General features: G+C 52.5%; 1 long non-coding RNA gene across 1 annotated transcript; it reads right to left on the bottom strand.

The window, feature by feature from the left end:
- Nucleotides 1-12: 12 nt before the first annotated feature.
- Nucleotides 13-1,895, bottom strand: LOC146596964 (uncharacterized). Its single transcript, XR_014895597.1, has 3 exons — nucleotides 1,747-1,895; nucleotides 917-1,165; nucleotides 13-114 (listed from the first exon to the last, which is right to left on the bottom strand). It is a non-coding gene; the product is annotated as an uncharacterized LOC146596964 (long non-coding RNA).
- Nucleotides 1,896-15,612: the final 13,717 nt, after the last annotated feature.

The raw sequence follows: 15,612 nt of genomic DNA, 5'->3' as shown, positions 1-15,612 counted from the left end.
AAGACGGTTGCAGACCCGCTGGGCAGCTCAGCACCACCTTTTCATTCTTGCTGTAATTCACGTGGTCTGGTGCCAGCTGGAGTCTTGGATCCCACTGGGGCCTTTGGCATGTTTCTGGCAGGGGCAAAAGAGGGTGTAGGTTAGTCAGGGTTGCAGGATGGGGCAGGGGAGACAACGATGGTGCCAGAAGTCCCCTGTGATGGAGTCCAGACCTCAAAAGGGAGAGGGGAAGTGACACAGCCCTTGSTCATGACAAGRCYCCTCATCCAGGCGTGGTGGGAGGTGGCTCTCTGTGTGCTCACGAAGCAGGGCTGACTACTTCTCTGCTCTGCCCTTGTGTCTGTGGACACTCTTAGCCCTCCACCACATCCCACAGCAAAGAAATTCCTGAGGGAATCACCCTTGCAAGAGTAGACTCCCTCTCTCCCCTCATCTGGACCTGCCACTCACCAAGCACAGCCTGCTGTCCCTCACTCTCTTCCCCTCTAGCCCCCAGGTTGGCCTGCCCCTCATGCCACCAACACACAGCCACTCCTGTTGGGCTGCATGGCTCTGCAGCTATGGCTCTTCCTCCCTCCCAAAGGAGTGGGAGATGCCCCCCTGTCTCCATGCCTGGTCCCTTGCTTCCACAGACATAACGCAGTTCTGCTGCTGTCCTTGGGCTAGTGCACTTGGTCTCTGCTGCTCCCTTCCTGCCCATGCTTCCATGCAGCTGGGTCATGGGGCCTTCTCCGTTCAAGTCCTCTGCTTTACCCCAGGCCCTGCCCCTTTCCCCTGACGCAAGCCTTGCTCCCTGGTCCCCTTTCCTCCTCTTGCCTCCAAGAGTCCGAAACTTTGTGTGCACGCACAGCCTGCATTTTTGTGTTCAGGGAGGGCAGAGTGAGGATGTCAGGAGAGCTCCTGAAGCCTCTCTTACCAAGGCACTCCACATAAGACTGAAGGCGGGTCCAGCCAGCTGTGCCATTCCTCCCCATCCAAACTTCTCTGTATACAGGTTTCCCATTACTGATAGACGGGACTTCACTTGCACATTTGACCTCAGGGAAAGACGGTTGCAGACCCGCTGGGCAGCTCAGCACCACCTTTTCATTCTTGCTGTAATTCACGTGGTCTGGTGCCAGCTGGAGTCTTGGATCCCACCAGGGCCTTTGGCATATATGTCTCCCTCAAAAACAGAAGGGGAAAGTGAGCAAATGGTGGGCAAAGTGGGCAGCTGACCAGGTGGGGCCCAGTAGATGACGAGGATGTCAGTAATGGATTCCAGCCCCTAAAGGGAGAAGGGAAGCTGATACATCCATCAAATCTCACCGTCTGCACTCAAACTGCTACTGATCCCTGCTTTCCTGCTCGGCACTCAAAACCATGGTCACGCCGTACCCCCTCTGCATCTCACAGTAAGGAGTTTTCTGGGGCCCTCTGCACTGCGCAAGGAGAYACCTCCTTTGATCCTGCCACCTTCCCCACCCCTTAGAACCWTTTCAGGAGAGGKACYCTGAAGCACCAGCCCAACCCACCACAGGCTCTAGCACACCCCCTCCACCCCCTTGTCTAGCTGAAGAGCCCTGTTGTCTCTCACACTGCTCGCACAGAGGCTGATCCCACCTTGGTGCATCCTCTTGCTCTTGCCCTACCTGCCTTATATGGGCAGTATATGGAACGTGGAAGGAATCTTCTAGGTCCGCCAGGACAGAGGGTCTGGTGTTGGTCCAGGACCCTGGGACCCCTGTGACGTGGGGCTATGCTTACCCTCACAGGTGGCARTGCTGTTCCACAAGCTCTGTGTCCTGTTGGAAATGCATGTGAGCACAGSGACCGATGGCTGGTAGCCCTCAGGACAACTCAGCTGCACCAAGTCATTCAAGGCATAGCTGGTCTTGTCAGGAGTAAACTGCAGCTTGGGGTCCCAGTCGGAGGGGGCTTTGCATCTTCCTGCGTGCAAAGGAAACGAGGGAGAGTGCTGGTGTTCACCAGGCTCTGGCAGCATCTGTGGGGTGATGGGACCTCATCCAGAGGGGTGTTGGGCCCCTCACTTCAGAGGGCTTGCAGGATWGAGCCCCTACCAGGATCAGGCCCCTAGATCAACCCCCAGTGCATTCACCCCAGACACGCCAGGGACAGTGCAGGACGGGTTCCTGCAGGCACGTCTGCCCCCCTGCACTGTCCCATGCCTCTACCAAGGGATCCCATCCACAGGATCCAGCAGCCTGATGAATCTGCCCCAGAGATGGATGCAGCTGTGGGAAGCGCCAACCCCAGCTGCCACCACACGCCTGCACGCACGTGACACTGCTGCGCAGCTCCTAGCACTRCCTGCCCATACCCATAAGCACACTTACTTCCTGAAAAGGAAACAAATAAAACCACTCAGGGTGCCCATTTGCTTTTGCTCTGCAGGTCACCTTGGACGTTTGCTCCTCTCCATCCCCTGCCCAAACCACCCACGGGCTCCTAGGTCTGGGTATTACTTACCCTATCCTCTGCCCCACATGTGGGCTGCCTGAAAGGACTCCTAAATGGCCAGCCATTCCTTTTGCATGTCACTGTGTGGGGAAAAAACAACAGGCTGAGACACCACACTTGAGTTGCACCTGCCTCCAGCTGGGCCTGTCCTACAAGTGTAGGGCTGGTACGAAGGGGTGCTCAGCAAGGCAGACCTAGCCCCCTTTCCTCCTGCTGAGTAGGCTCCAAGGCGAGATACAGACACCGCCCCTTCAAGGACCACCACGTCCACTGGTGACAGCGCAGCGGGCAGGGGTCCTCCTGCTGCCCTTTGCAGAGCCTCCATCTCAGGGGCATGTGTCCTGGCCTCAGCAGTATCCCTGTGATCTACCAAGGGACTGGACCAAATTTATGTCATTCCGTTTACTGAAATCAGCATATGAAGTCTGGTGATTAAGACAAACTATATAACATCATATTAAATGTCTTCCTAGATATTTCTGCTGGTTGTTTTTAGATACAAAATTCATGTATGACTACAAATTTGTTGTGATTTTACTTATCACATCATGTCATATTCCAATATGTGCACTGCTGCTCACTTTTAAGATGGTATCAGTGGTTTTAAAATATAATGAAAGAAAAGCGAGTCACAGTTTTCGGTCCTAGAGAAAGTCTCTCCATCATGCCTATTTCAATAAGCCTTTTAGAATTTTAGTAGGCAATTCTCAACCCATGAAATAAAGTAACTTCTCTTAAATGGAGACATTCCCAGATTCTTTCAAGGGCAGATTATCAAAATGGTTATATTATGGAGATATGCCAAAATTTTCATGTATTCAAGACAGAAATCATAGAATCCTTAAAGCTGTTCAGCAGATGGGGAGAGACTACTGGTAGCTTTCCATTACAAATTTYAGYCTGAAATGATAGTTAACTATCTGCATGCTTAGCTGCATTCTGCAGATATGGATTATGCAGCCGATGGAAGTAAGCTTTCATACTCATTTTCCATTTGTTTCTCTGCAGAAGTGGTGCTCTCTCTTCATGACGCTAATTTGGACCAGATATCGATCTTCACGTAACGGTACGAGATTCACCTAATTCTTTGTCCAACAGATCTGGTTGGAACTAGGCAAAGGTTTTCCAGAGTTACCGGGGTCCTGCCAGGCACAGACAGCAAGCTTCCACTGCCTCATAACACACACAGATAGCATTAGGACTCACTATTAAACTGTGATTGCTCTGCACTCCTTGTGCAACAGGCCAGCAGACCACAACAGTTGCATCCCCCCAGGCAGGATAAAAGCCCTGACAAATGAACGGGATGAAACCCCACTAACTTGGTAAATCAGACAGCAGTGCTTTCAGCCAGATGAGAACTATCTGCAAATATTTTCATTTTCAATGTTTCATTTTGCATTTCAGTGGCTGAGATTACTTCTGCCTGAGGTTTGTGCAGCCACAGGGATCCTTCGGGCTTCAYGTCACTGCATACATGTGAAAGGTTGCTGCCTGGAAAGAGTCCGCAGTGACTGTCCTCAGGCAACAAGCAATGTGAAGAAATGAAACATTGCCAGTGGAGACGTCTCCGACTGAGCCACCGGAGCCCCGGTGGGCAGGAGAGCTCACGGCACGGCTGGTCTCTCCCAGGCTGCCCACAACCCTGATCTGCAGCTCAAAGGGATCCCTTTGCTTTTCTTTTTGTAAGGGCTGCCACAGACACCAGGAGCTTTCACAGCCTCCTCAGTGACATGAAAACTGCCAGCAGCACAGGACATGGCAGCCTACAGGGCAGGAATCGAGGAGGGACAGGGAAATTCTCCTTTGCACAGAACCTGCTGGCACAGGGCAGGTTTTGAGGGAGATCTAGGACAGTGTCTTGCTACCAACATCGATGCACTTCCAGCTGCGGGACCTCTGCAATTGTATGTCAGAGCTCTGCCTTGTCCCCGGCCTCCCCAAGCTTTTGCAACAAAACATTTAGTGCCCTTAATGTGGTACTACCTTTTAAACTACTTTTTTAAAGGCTGCCTCTTGCAATTTTACTTTCAGGGGTGTAACACAGTGCAGATTAGYGTCGCACAAAGGGGAACTATGCTTTGCTTAAAGTTTGTGATTCTTTTTTATTAAAAGGAAATCCTCCGCAGGCTTGAAATAGGTGGAGTCAACATTATGCTGCTTAGCACTGATAAGCCAAAAACATGATGGATGGATTCAGCCCTTACTGGGCTGAATTTGGTTATTTATTTGTTTAAGGAAGAGTAAATAGTCACTGTGTAAGTCTCCCTGGCTCAGAGGGGAGTGCAAAGGGACTCCTTTGGCTGGGCTGGCATAAGGAGTCACACATTTCTGACCAGCCTGGCCCCGTTTGCCAGGACTCCAGTGAATCACTTCTCTGAACCTTGGCCCTTTACCAGCCCTAACCTTTTACCAGAGATGTCAGCATCTTTTTCTTTCCCTTGTTCACATGGGAAAGACCCGGCAGAGGAGCACTTTCAGCCTGGCTCACTTCGAACCTCCCACCAGTGCCTGCTAGGTGAAGGGTGCGAGGATACTGCTGCCACCAGATGTAGTTTCCAGTGTGGCACAAGACACAGGTGCACAGCTGAAATGTGCCTCTGTAATGACAATGTGTAACCATGAGCCAGCAGCGTGTCGGTGGCCACATCTCACTTTGTGCACAAGGGCTACACCGGTGAGCAGTCCCACAGGCAAGCCCTCTTGTTTCTCCTTGGAGTCATCCTCTGCAACTCACCTTACTGAGTCCCCTGAGCTGTGTGGGTGGGCATTAGGCTCATCTCTCCTCCAYGGCACCCCTCTACACACACCAGCCTGATGGATGCAGCCCTGCTGTGCTCATACGTGGGGCAGGTGCTGGCCGACACGGTGACCGGAGCCAGGCTGGGCAGATACCACATGGGGCAGAGCTAAGCACTGGCTGGGTGCAGAGACATCAGAAAAGGCAGGCAGAGGCCACAGCTAATCTCAGCCTGAAAAGCACTGAAGTAGAGGAATGCACCAGCCTCAGAAGCCAGCCTGGGAATTAATGCTATCTGACAGAGGGACAGATCTAAAACACCATCTCTCTTGCCTTGGAAAGAGACAGTGTACACAAGTGTGACAGCCTTGGAGGCTGCCAATGCCCCTTTGCCTCCCGTACGCAGAGCACTCTGCTAGCAGCCTCTGTGCCTGCAGAGCTCCTCCAGGGGTTGCCTTGCATGGGAGCCTGGTGCTGTCGAGCAGCTGAAGGCATCCGAGCTGTCACAGCACCGATACTGTCTGCGTTAAGGCATCTGCAGCTGTTCAGAGCCGTTTCCACTGCCATTTCTGGTGACCATCTGAGGGCAAAACCTGGAAGTCTCTGCTTCCCCACGGAAGGGGAAAGAGAAGACACTCTCAATCTGTGCTTGCTTTTGCCTGAAGAATATCTCCAAACATAATGCAGCTCCATCTCCCTTCTCCAGTAAGCCCAAGACAAGGAATGTAAGTATTATTTGAGASTCACTGGGCTGAGCCAATCCACGACTGCTGGAGGTGGTGGGGATGCACAAGTTGGGGGCTCCCACTACAATCATCCTCTTTCTTGCACTCCTTCCCCAGCCACTCGGTAACACTTGCCAGGGGCAATGAGATCCCTGGAGCAGAAGAAACTTCACTCTGTCCCAGGGAGGATGTTTGTACACTTTTGCAGTGCCATCGGCCATGGGAAGCTGCAGAGGGCAAGTGAGTCAGAGCATATCAGATCAGCCCCAGTTTCACCGGYTGTGCCAAGCTGTCCCAAGACAGACACACGTTGCCTTCACCCAGTAGACTAGGCACTGCTGCAGAAAGGATGGCGGTCAGAGAGGAGGGAGAAAGAAACACTCGGCAGGGCTTCTAGCRTTGTAGGGACTAACACCATCCTAGGGAGTAAAGAAACAGTCGCCCCGTGTTTTTATTTTTATAAACTTCCTGCACTTTAGTACACAAACAGCCACCCACAGGCCCTTCTGCCCCCAGGCAGAGGAAAGAGGCTGAGACGTGAAATTTCAGTATGGAAAATATAGTGTAGATGTAACAAAACTTATGCCTTTCATAATGCATAATATCTGCTCCTCACAAAACGGAAAATGCTGGACTCCTACRAGTGCTGGCAAAAGGTTAATGCATTTGCCTCATATAGTCAAAGATAACAGTTATATTTTTCTTCACTTGATATTATTAAACGAATATCCTCCTTACTATTATTTTTTAATACCCATGAAGATGCAAAGCATTTTACAGAAAACTTCCAGAATGTCTGTCCTTGCTGTAAAGGAGTTAGTGAATCTTACAGGCAAAGCAAAGCTCCAACATGCCCTAGAACAGGATGTCACAGAGGATCAGAAGAAACAAGAAATAGCTATTCTGGCTATTCGGGTCAGATTCCTGGGATCGGCCCTTTGCTTGCCAGGAGAAGATATATATTCTCACACAGTGTTATCCAGTACATGGAGAATAAATGACTRTGAACTTCAAGGAGCAGCAGGTGAAGTTGAACAGTTTCTACAGTAGTCCGAATGTTCACCAGCTAATACACGTGAAAGCTGGCACTGGAGGCTACTCTGCATTTAACACTCCATGTTTACTGGCAGGAGCTAAGAAAAGCCGCCACTGTTTTCACTAGTGGAGAGTGGTATTGTAAGTGACTGAGAACACACGCGTTGGTGCTTACAGCATCGCCATGCTTGTCACTGGCAGCCAAAGCTGCTGYGTGAGTCTTTAAGAGTGATCTGCAGCGTGATAGACCTCAGTGCTGCTCTATGTGTAAGAGCCACCAACGACAGGAGGTAATGAAGCAAGGCATTGAATTAGGCATTGCAGAAGAKCAGAAGAAACAGCAGTGCTTTAGCCTTTGCTGTGCTGCCACACAAAAGGATATTCGACAGAGTCCTAAAAATAGACGGTGAAATAATCATTTCCTGAATCTATACTCTGCCAACAGAAAGCAAAAKCATGGTACAGTGCACAGTTCACAGTCAGGGTGGAACACAAAATCTTCCAATGTGGGTATGGCCTTAGTTTAACTAATTTTATCTTATTTTAACTATTTTAACTAATACTCACTGACCTGCCAGTCATTGCATTCATGATCCTAGTTAGGACTCTTTGCTAGGTGCTAATAAATCATTGCAAAATGCCAAGCAAGGCTGGTGAGAAAGGGGCTAGGGCAGCCTGGATAACAGTCCTTGCCTCTCAGAGAAAATCCCCCAGAAGCTTTTGCACTTCCCTCCAAGGCTCACTGGTCTGCAGAGGGATGAGGCTCTTGTATGGTTGGGATAATCCAGGGGAGAAAAACCCTGCGAGAACAACGCAGCAAGACAATAGGGGACAATAGGACAATGCGCCTTGTTCAAGGTGCCTTTGTGGCACAGCTACCGGGGTGACAGTGTGAACAGGGAGCTGCTGCCCCGGCTTGCACTGCATGCTGCACGCCAACCACATCCTCTGCTGCAGCTGCTCACCTCTTTCCTGCCTGCTCCTCGCAGTGCTGGCTCCGCGTGGACCTCCTGCCCTGCCCTGGCACACTGTTGCCTTACCCAACCTCACTTTCTCAGCCAGCCCAGGGCCTCTGCAGCCCTTGGTACTGCCCCAAATCCCCGATCCCTCCATCCTCACCCCCAAAGCTATCGTGATGCCTGTCACTTTTCAGCAGCTGGCACTGCTGATGCTTAGAGTGAGGGGTAGGGTGACATGGGGGACAGATGCACTCAGCATGTGGGAGCCTTGCTGTGGGGCAGCATCACGTATCAGGAGAAGCTCATCCATACRGGAATGGTCTCCCCTCCCCAAGTGTCCCTCCCATCTGCCAAGGTCATGGAGATGCTCAGGGACACTCGGAAAAGGGGGCCTTAGGCTGTGTCCTGCCCCCATGCCCCTCATCTCACTTGCCCAACCTTACTCCATTGCTCCATGGAGGCCTCTTCTACCTGGGGGGTGGCAGGTTTCTGGAACCATGAGTCCCTCCTGGCCATACCCAATGTCCTGGCACCAGCGAGATGAGGCCCCTGAGCCCAGTCCCTGGGATGGGACGAGCCCATGGGCTGAGGACACAAGCAGGACTGCCTGCACCACTGGGTGCGGCTGCCACGTTTTYGTTTCGATTCCTCTTTTCTCAGATACCAAGGTGCAAACTCAGCAATGCTATCTCCACCGCAGGCAGCCCCAGGCCCCGGCGGGACAGTCAGGCAACGGCATTGCGCAGAGCACACTGAGGGTTTTTCAGCCACTGGCTCCCCGCTGCGTCTTTGTGCGTGWGGTGCAGCCAGCCCCTGGCCTTAGCGTGCCCACGTGTGCCATGCTTGTGGGTTGCAGAGCCGTGTGATGTATGAACTGCACATGCTGGCCCTGCAGGGGATCTAGGTGAGGGGAAGTCACCGTGGGCAGGAGGATATCCTCCGTTGCGGGCTAGCCCTCAGGTTTTGAGTGACAGAGTGCTGTGCCCACAGTCTCTGCAACCAGAGGGACACCTGCCTCTGGGAATGGGCTCGAGGCTCTCACGGTCCATGTCACACAGCACAGACACTGCTGTCGCTTCACCAGGCCCGAATTCAAATCGTCAAGCAAACGTTCCCATCCCRTGTCCTGGTCTCTGTGACAGCCAGGGTAAAGACCAGAGTAAATCAGCTCCTTCTTTTAACCTGAGTCAGCCCAGAGACATCCCCACAGTAGGTCAGGACAATGTGAGCAGTTGCTAATTTAATGATTTTGTCATCTAGTCCAAGCAAGATTAGTTTAGAGAAAGACTCAGCTTAAGATAGATGCAGAGCAWCACAGGGTCACAGCCCCAGAAGTCAAATCCAACTCTCACACCTTGCCAAGCAGGACTGATTCACTGGCCTCCAGATAGATCATACAACATTTGACCCTGCAGAAACACAGTAAATGACTCTGCGTAGATGCAAATGTCAGCCTCCTTTCTCAGTTCTGCTGACGGGTGCTAGAAACAGCAAAACAACTGTGCTCCACTCTTAGAAAGCAAGCCGTGCTGCAAGGCGCCTCTGCCTGGGTCAGGGGAAGCACACGCTCCAAGGTCATGTCTCTCCCCACCCCAGACCTCCCTCTGCTCCGAGCTGTGCAGGGGAAGCTGCGGGCTGCTCGTTACTCGGAGGGCAGCATCCCTCCGACCACCAGCAATGGGTAACRTGACTCATGTGCTCATTGTCATGGCAAGTCACCGCTCACAGGTTTCCCTGCGGAGAGGGTGACTCACCGCTCCGCTCCGGCACACCAGCTCCTGATGCAGGGCACACTACAGAAACTGGCAGCCCTGGGGCACAGCCCAGGGGACAAGATGCAGTCTCCACAGAAAGAGCCAGCAGAGCCCTGGGAAGTGCTCCTGGCCCTCCTGGGTCCGCAGAAGCCCTTTAAAGAACAACCCCACGGAACCACTGCCCCTGCCTCCCAGGGGAGGGGAGAGCASATTTCCCCGCCAAAACAGAGGCTCAGCTCACTGCTCCCAAGGTCTTTGCTGAGGACTATCACTTTTCGTACGATGAGGACATTGTTCTGATCGCCCCAGGAGAACCGAACACTCCTGCTCCCAGGGACACTGCTCGCTCCCCAGAGGAACATTAAGGCTCCTGTGCTCCCAGAGGTTTTCCCAGCACCCTAAGGCTTGCTGCCCTCTACCCCTAAACACAGCTTCACTGCACTGCCACTGACTGACTGATGCCCAGCTGTCTTGGGACTGATGTAGTCGTCAACTCCACCTTTCTTCAGCACAGCTGCTCTGAGCCAAATGGAGTAAAAGCTCGCTGCCCACTAACAGAAAGAGGAGCGGTAAAACATCTTCTTGAAGACAYAGAAGCAACAAAACAAGTCAAGTCCTACCTGTTTCCTTGGCTTCTTCTAGGACTTCAGGATCAGGCTTTTCCTGTTCCCATGCAGTGAGCAGAGGTGCAAAAACCAGAAGAAAGGCCCATCTCAGCGCCATGTTAGCAGAAATTCCCAGGGCACGACTGAGGGCTCAGGCCCCCTTGCTTCCTCTCAGTTCACTTGTCTGACTGCAAGATGTGCAAGCATGGAAAGGAAGCAGCCACACAGAGAAACTGCATGCAGTGCAGAAAGCTTCCTCACTGGAGAGGGAACCTCTGCCAGCGTCAGGGCTGCTTTCGTTCTTCTCTTTTGTGCGCTGGGGCAACAGGCAGCTTCACACCCCTTTTGCAATCTCACATCTTTTTGAGCACTCATCTGCTGAGAACCACCTTTCTGACAGGAGCAGGACCTGCCTTTCTCTTTTCTTTGCTCAGACACAGAGCTCATCCACACAGGGTTTCCCTCGCCTGAGCACATATTTGCCCTGGCAGAAGTGCCTTGGGCTCCCAGGCTGCAGCCTGGACCCCCATGCAGCAGCACAGTGCAACCCAGGGGTGGCCTAGTCGACTGCAGTCGCTGGCTGCTCTCTGGCTCTCCCCACAGCACAGCATCCCTTTGCCATGCTCTGCCTCAGGCATGAGGTTTTGCTGGGGAAAGTGTCTGCTCCTCTGCCTCCAGCACTGCGGGAACTCAGATGCTGTCTCTCCCCGCCTCCCAGTGCTTAAGTCTACACCTGGGATTTTCAGTGTAGGGGGCCAAGAAGGGGCTACAAGAGCAGGCCACATCAGTAGGATGAGGTTCTCCATTTAGAGGTCTTTGGAAAATGGCCAGGGAAATTCCATAAATCAAACAAGGCTGKAAAACTGCAGCCCCAGTGGCTCTGTGCACCACTCCCAGTGCAATGGTTGTTGGGTCCAACTCGTGCTAACAGTATGAGATCCCCAAAAGCCCCTTATTACCCCATCTGAAACCTCAAATGCCGTAACGGAAGGGTGACTCAATCAGCTGTCAGGAAGCCCTGTGCACTCACTCACTCTTTCTCTTCACACTTCCCTTTGCACTGCATCAGAAAATCCAGTCTTGACCATAACCCGGGCTCTGCACGAGGATGGAGGGTGTTGCAAGACAGTGCCACGAGCCCAAGCATGATTTGAAATGACTTTGGCGCATACTGCTGTGCAAGAAYCTGCAGAGAGGAGCAGCCAGGGCTTCCCTGGGAGAGGGGAGAACAGCCACAGCAGCGAGGGCTTTCCAGAGCTGGGGGAGAATAGCTACTTCCAACACCACAAAAAGCAGCTGTCCAGTGTGGGGTCCTGGGTGGAACAGCAGGATTTGGGCAGAGCTGATTAGGAGCCCAGCAAGCTTGAGAGAGACTGGGAGACTGGCTTGGAAGACCCCCTGGCAGAAGACCCCCTCCTCTCTCCCTCTTGGCAACCATGTCCTGCTGCCTTAGAGACATCACCTAGGGCCTGCTCCAACATTTGCTCTGAGAGCTTGTGGAGCTCAGCCAGCTCAACGAGCAGCAAACAGTACCTGTGTGCACCAYGTGCCACAGCGCTCCAGCAGTGCCAGGGTCCAGGCACACCGCCGTGCGCGTGCCCCATTTTGCCATAAGGCTCACCACACGGCCTCGTTCTCTGCAGAGCCGCAGCCGCCTGCCCTAGGCCAGCTGGCTCGCTGCCTCCCCAGCCAGCGCATTGGCATTTGAGCCACGTTTCTCACAGCTGCTGCTATCCATGGGATGTTGTTCCTCYGCTGTGGGGATGGGCACTGCATGAGCACTGGTTCTTGGGGTTTAAGGCTAGTCGCTACCACTGTGACCCCTCCAGAGCCTGGCATTGGAAGCAGCATATGGGAGAGTGCGGGGGCAGTAGAAAGCACCTCCACCCCTCATTTCAAAACATTGAACGACCTCCCAATGAATAGCCCAGCACTCTCGGCCTGGCACTCTTTGACAGGGACAAGGGTAACTTTCTGCTGAGGGCAGACTGATCCCACTCGTGCTGTCTGCCCGTTTGGAGATCTTTTCTCTGGACGTCTTTGTGTCATATTTGCCAAGGAATCACTGAGAAAGAAGGCTCCACCCTGTGGTAAGTTTGCAGCTCTTGAAGCGTTGACAAAAAGGACTGCTTGCTGCTTTTGCAAGCTGTTCTTCCCTCTCTTTTCTTTCCTTTCCTTTTTTGTCTTACTGAGCTTTTACATCTAGCTTGATCTCTCTCTCTCTCTCTCTCTCTCTCTCTCACACACACACACACACACTCTTTTTTTTTTTCCCCCAATCTGGACATGGCTTCAGTACTTTGAAGGGGACCCTTCTGTTTCTACTAATCTTTGGTCCTGATAGCCCTGCAGGCTCCCTTTTGCCATTYGATATCAGGCTGCTGCAGGAGTCCTGAAAGGCTGCCTTAAATCATTGCAGGCTTGCTGGACACCATATGCTTCTTTTARTGTTTTTTTTTGTTTGTTTGTTTATTTTTAAATCCAAGTTTCCTCATTTCATGCATTTCCCCTTTCTGAAGCTGAACAAGGCTGCATCGGACTTTTCAATCTTTGGTGCTTGCCCAGAGCCATTGAAATGAAGTTCATTGCGGCTACCCTCAGCGGACAGCTTTTTGGTAAGGACATGCTCGGCTGAGTCCTGCATGGTGCTCAATTCCCCATCTTCCTCCCTGAACTTCTGGCACATGTGGAAGAGCCGCACATCAACACCTTGCCTCTGGTTTTGCAAACCAGCCATCTGGCTACTTGAATACTAATATCAGGAGTGTTACAGCCTGCCTCTTCCTTTTGATTGGGATCTCCATCTCCTGAAGTGTATCCATGATAAGTAGGAGTCTGCAACCCTCTTCTAAAGTGGAGGTCCCATCAATGGGCTCATGTTAGACCATACCTTGGAGAAAGGGCAGTTTGCAAAGTCCCTGAAGGCCTCACCACCTCTTTCCTCCACAGTGTTGGGGCTGCTCCATACTCTCCCTGTCATCAGAAACCATGTCCATATYGCTGTCAGTCAGCCAGCCCGTCTCCTTGGGCAACCTTGGGCCACCAGCGCTGCACACCACCACCACCCTACTTGCTCCCAAAGGGATGGGCAGGTGCTGAGATACCAGCTGTGTGCAACTGAAGCAAATGATTCCTGGAGTGAGCTGTGAGATGAAGGCTACAGCTTACTGTCAGCCTAACATCCSCACTCCTGAGTTCAGAAATCATGCTCATTTCATGTGGGCCCTTTCCTCCCTGCAAACCGSGCTCTTGCCTGGTCCTGGGCTCCTGCCTGCAGCTAGAAGTCTGTGTTTGCTCCATGCACACTACACCAGTGCACAATGCCCTCCAATAATGGCTGGAGGCTTTCAAATCCTCCCTTAAACCTCCCCTGTACTGTCATCCAAGGACCGCTCATAGCTGCTGATGTGCAGAGACCAACCAGTGGCTGCTGTACTGGTGGTTGCTGGTTGGATCTCCCCTGCTTCACTGTTGCTCTGTTGGCTGACTCTTGCCTTGAAGTGAGTGTGTCCTGTGTGCATTGCAGCAAGGGAAAAGGAGGTCTCTGGGCCGTGAAAGCCACTTGTGGTCACTGAGGTAACACTACCTACTGCTAAAAGATGTGTAAAGGAAACATCCTGGGGCTCTTTGTACATGTGGGGAACTGAAGTGAAGAGAAAGTCAGCAAAAGGATTACAGGAAGGCAGGAAATCTGCATATCAGCAGATGATTTCAGAGCTGAGTCCCAAGCCAGTGTGGCTGTCGCAGCACTGTCCTCCCTCTGGCTGAAAAGGAACTACTCTGCTTCCCAGACTGAGCACCCAGCTGCAGTGTCCTACCTTAGCGTGTCCAGGCTGCTGCTGTGAGTAGRGTCTCACTGATCAGGGTCCAAGGAAGCGGCTTCTGTGACCGCAGGCCATGACTGCTTGCATGCAAGGATCCAGCCTGTCCCTGGAAAGCCTCCAGAGCATGAAGGGAAACATCCATGGCCAGATATCAGGCAAAACTTGGGCTGCCCATTGCACCAGGTGTGCAGCCTGGAGGCCCTGGAGAGATGGGGCTGGGAGGAGAGATGTGATTACTCTAAAGATAGCCTGGGGCCATGAAGACTGCAGTGCTGGGGGGCCTTTTTCCCTCCACCTGCCCCCCACTAGGCAATGCTCCAGCATTCATGGCCTTGCACAGGAGCCCTGTCTTCAAGAGCTGGAGAAGGTGGACTACGCTGCAACTGGGCAAGCCCAAAAGATGAACATTCAACTTTATTTGGCAAGCACAAAGCTCTTGGGGCTAAACAYGAGCTCATGCCTGGCTTGATGTCCCTGTCATATTGCAATATTCAGAGAGTGACAGTTATGAAGCCACCAGCATCCCCATCACCAACCAGATGTATGGGCTGTATCCTACACACTCACRGATATTCTACGTACCCCATGGCTGCTGCGTGGAGCCTCCCAAAGACTGGGGATGTGTTACAGCCTGCAGGACACTGCTTCAGACACGTGTGCCCACCTGCATTCCACGCTCCTTTGAGTCAATATCCGCCCCTCTGTTACCACCTAAGCTCATTGCTGYGTGCAGCTCTTGCAAGAGTTGATCCAGTAGAGCATGAGCCTGTGTTTCCCATCACTCTGATACTTCCCCACTGGCCTGCATTTTAGTGCCTGGAATAGGTGCCATGTTAATGCGGTAGCTTCTTTGTTTTCAGACAGATGCCTCTGAATCACTGTGATGGGGCACTGTTACTGTCCTCTGCTATTACTGAGTCTGACTGATGAGACACCCTCTGCTTTCCTGTGACCTGTGCTGGCATGACTTGCAGGTCTCTCCTCTGACACTGTTAATCACATCCTGGTTCAGCTGTACAGAGCCCCTCCAAAAGCAGCTCTATTAGCTTGGGGTGCCTGTAGGCCACCAAGGCCTTGCACACACCCTGGGGACTGCCTGTCTTGCCCTGAGTACATTCCTGTCCCAGCTCTCCCGTCCCATGTGCACCCCTGTTCCAGGTCTCCTTGCTTGTCTTGCCCCATGTGCATCCCCATCCCAGCTCTCCCTGCCTGTCCTGCCCAAAGGTGTATCCTCATCGCAGCTTTCTGTGCCTGTCCTGCCCAGTTGTGCACCTCTCTATCCCAGCTCTCCCTACTTGCCCTGCCTCATGTGTAACCATATCCGGGTTCTCCCAGCCTGTTCCCAAGGCAGCGTGGCTGTTGCTGGGGCTCAGGAAGCTCCTCCCTTCCTGGTCCACAGCCCTTCAGCATTCATCCTACCTGCCCAGCTAGAACAGCAGTCTCTGAGAAACTGTCAATATTGCTTTGCTCYTGACCAGGACCTTGCCAGGCAGAGAGGTCCCTGCAAGCC

The sequence above is a fragment of the Rhea americana genome, unplaced genomic scaffold (genome assembly GCF_003343005.1).
Source record: "Rhea americana isolate MKP2758 unplaced genomic scaffold, rheAme1 scaffold_196, whole genome shotgun sequence".
NCBI lineage: Eukaryota > Metazoa > Chordata > Aves > Rheiformes > Rheidae > Rhea > Rhea americana.
This window is presented reverse-complemented; position numbering and strand designations above follow the sequence as displayed.